This window comes from Macaca fascicularis, chromosome 5 (assembly GCF_037993035.2).
Source record: "Macaca fascicularis isolate 582-1 chromosome 5, T2T-MFA8v1.1".
Taxonomy (NCBI): domain Eukaryota; kingdom Metazoa; phylum Chordata; class Mammalia; order Primates; family Cercopithecidae; genus Macaca; species Macaca fascicularis.
Genome location: NC_088379.1, coordinates 104,321,961 through 104,325,360, shown reverse-complemented (window position 1 = coordinate 104,325,360; position 3,400 = coordinate 104,321,961). Strand labels below are relative to the sequence as shown.

The 3,400-nt window shown below is 40.8% G+C and overlaps 1 pseudogene; it reads right to left on the bottom strand.

Moving 5' to 3' along the window:
* Positions 1-1,958: 1,958 nt before the first annotated feature.
* Positions 1,959-2,621, bottom strand: LOC102116022 (transcription factor BTF3 pseudogene; annotated as a pseudogene).
* Between the last annotated feature and the right edge of the window lie 779 nt (positions 2,622-3,400).

Genomic DNA, 3,400 nt, shown 5'->3' with positions numbered 1-3,400 from the left:
AGGCACAAGAATTGCTTGAACCTGGGAGGTGGAGGTTGTAGTGAGCCAATATCATGCTACTGCACTCCAGCCTGGGCAACAGAGATTTTTTTTTTTTTTTTTTTTTTTTTTTAAGAGAGAGAAAAAAACAGCTTAGATTGCTGCACGAGAGATTTTTATATGAAAGGAAATCATTTAATGTTGGAATAGGTTACATCAAGAAGACATAGAATTTTCTCTAAGGATCACAAATCTTGTAAGTTACTAGACAGTTTAGCACTGGTTCTAACTGAAGGAAAGAGGGACATCGTCCCCCACATTTTTAGCTGAAGAAAAGAATTCTGATCCTCTAGCTTTAATTTAGTATTTGATCTTCTATGCATTCATAACAAAGGGAAAACTGATTCTACTAGAAAAATCCTGCTTAATAGTACATTTTCATGAGAAAAGACAGTGTGGACTAGTATAAAAAAAGAATTTTAGGCTGGGCGAGGTGGCTCACACATGTAATCCCAGCACTTTGGGAGGCTGAGGCAGGCAGATCACCTGAGGTTGGAAGTTTGAGAAGAGCCTGGGCAACATGATGATACCTCATCTCTACTAAAAATACAAAAGAATTAGCGGGGTGTGATGGCACAGGTCTGTAATCCCAGCTACTCAGGAGGCTGAGGCACAAGAATCATTTGAACTCGGGAGGTGGAGGTTGCAGTGAGCAGAGATCGCGCCACTGCACTCTAGCCTGGATGTCAGAGTGAGACTCCATCAAGTAAATAAATGAATAAATGAATACATAAATGCATGCGTAATTTATGTATTACATTGAGATCAAATTTTTAAAAACTTGTGGAAAAGAATATACCTCAGCATCCTTTAAACACTTGAAAATAATCCACAATAATCTTTTAGGGTTTTTTTTTTGTTTCTTTTTTGAGAGGGAGTCTCACTCTGTGGTCAGGCTGGAGTGCAGAGACGCAATCTCGGCTCACTGCAACCTCTTCCTCCCAGGTTCAAGTGATTCTCTTGCCTCAGCCTCCCGAGTAGCTGAGACTACAGGTGCCCGCCACCACACCAGGCTAGTTTTTTGTGTTTTTAGCAGAGATGGGGTTTCACTGTGTTAGCCAGGATGGTCTTGATCTCCTGACCTCGTGATCCGCCCACCTCAGCCTCTTAAAGTGCTGGGATTACAGGCACAAACCACCACGCCCAGTCACAAGTTTTACCATTTATTTCTAGTTCATAGTTTAAAAAGTTACAACTGCTGTTGATTAAACATATATACACATAAAAATACAAGATAAAACACTAGGGAAAATCTTTGCAACATATGTGAAAAATGCCTATTGAAATATATAAATGGTCTTTCAAATTTTTATTTTTTTATTTATTTTTTACTAGGCAATGAACTTTATTAACCTTTGTTTCAAACTATTTCCCAGCTTGTTGAGCTTAACTAGCTAAAAAGAATGATTATGTATAAGCGAAAACTGAAAAGAGATACAGTGTCCAAGGATGTTGGGCTTAAAAATATTAGAGATCTAGATTTTATCAGATCCATGAACAAAAATTTCTTAAGAAGTCATAATAGGGCCGGGCGCGGTGGCTCACGCCTGTAATCCCAGCACTTTGGGAGGCCGAGGCGGGCGGATCACAAGGTCAGGAGATCGAGACCATCCTGGCTAACACTGTGAAACCCCGTCTCTACTAAAAATGCAAAAAATTAGCCGGGCGAGGCGGCGGGCGCCTGTAGTCCCAGCTACTCGGGAGGCTGAGGCAGGAGAATGGCGTGAACCCGGGAGGCGGAGCTTGCAGTGAGCCGAGATCGCGCCACTGCACTCCAGCCTGGGCGACTAAGCGAGACTCCGTCTCAAAAAAAAAAAAAAAAAAAAAAAAAAAAAAAAAAAAAAAAAAAAAGAAGTCATAATAGAAAATAGCACCTTCCAGTAACTTCAAGTTTTATCTTCTTCAGAAGTCGATTCAGTTCAGCTTGCCTCATTCTTGGAAGCCTCATCAAAATTCTCCACAATTCTGGAACTCCATCATCATCATCCTCTCCAGTAGCAAGTGGTGCTTTTCCATCCACACGTTGTTTGGGCAGAGCTTCAGCCGGTCTCCTTAAACTAGTCAGACTGTCTGCACCAAGCCGGCTTAAGAGGCTGGGTAGCATTTCTGTCACCTGCTTTGCCTCAGCATGGCCTGTAATGGTGAAAGTGTCTGCTGCCATGCCTGAAATTTAGGGTTGTTAAAGTGGATTACTGTTCCTCGCTTTGTAAGCACATTCACCTTTTCAATACCAGAGATACTGTTTACCTGTAACTTCTTTAAGAAGAATTGAAGTGTTTTGTTTTGTTTTGTTTTATCATCAGCTGTGGCTGTTCTGTGAACCACCTTCTTTCTGCTTTCTGTGAGCAGTTCCTTTCCCACCAGTGCACACTTGTGCCTGCAGTTTGAGGTTTTCCTGGTTCATGATCGTTTCTTTCATCTTGTTGGAGCAGATAAGGGGCTGCTAGGGGGACTAGGGTTGGTGCTCAGGTATCTGGGGTGGACCAGCTGAGATTAGGCACACACACTCGGGGATGCGAGATGGCAGCTAGAGGGAGGATCTTTCAGATTTATAAGGAAAGAAGGAACTTACCAACCAGAAAATGGACAAAAGGCATAAATGGACAGTTCTCAGAGAAAGAATGTCAAAGGATGAATAAAAATATGAAAAAATGTTCAGCCTCACTATTTATAAAAATTTGTTCCTTTACAAAGGCATAATTGACAAATACAAATTATATATGGTGTGATATTTTGATATATGTATACATTGTGAAATGATTAAGTCAAGCTAATTAACATACCTATCACCTCTTATACCTTTTTTGTGGTGAGAACATTTAAGATCTACTCTCAGCAATTTTCAAGTATATAATACATTATTATTATCATCATCATGCTGTACAATAGATCTCCAAAACTTATTCATCCTGTCTAACCAAAACTACGTACCCTTTAGCCAACATCCTTCTCACTCTTCTACCTGACCTCCAGCCCTTGGAAACTATTGTTCTACTCTCTGCTTTTACAAGTTTGTGTTTTGAGTGAGATCATGTTCTTTGTGGGAACACGCATGGAGCTGGAGGCCATTAGCCTTAGCAAACTAACACAGGAACAGAAAACCAAATGCTGCGTGTTCTCAGTAGGAGCTAAATGATGAGAACTCATAAACACAAAGAAGGAAACAACAGACACTGGGGCCTACTTGAGGGCGGAGGGTGGGAGGAGGGAGAGGAGCAGAAAAAATGACTATTGGATACGAGGCTTAGTAACTGGATGATGAAATAATCTGTACAACAAACTCCCATCACACGAGTTTACCTGTATAACAAACCTGCACATGTGGCCCCAACCTAAGATAAAATTTAAAAAAAAAAAAGCA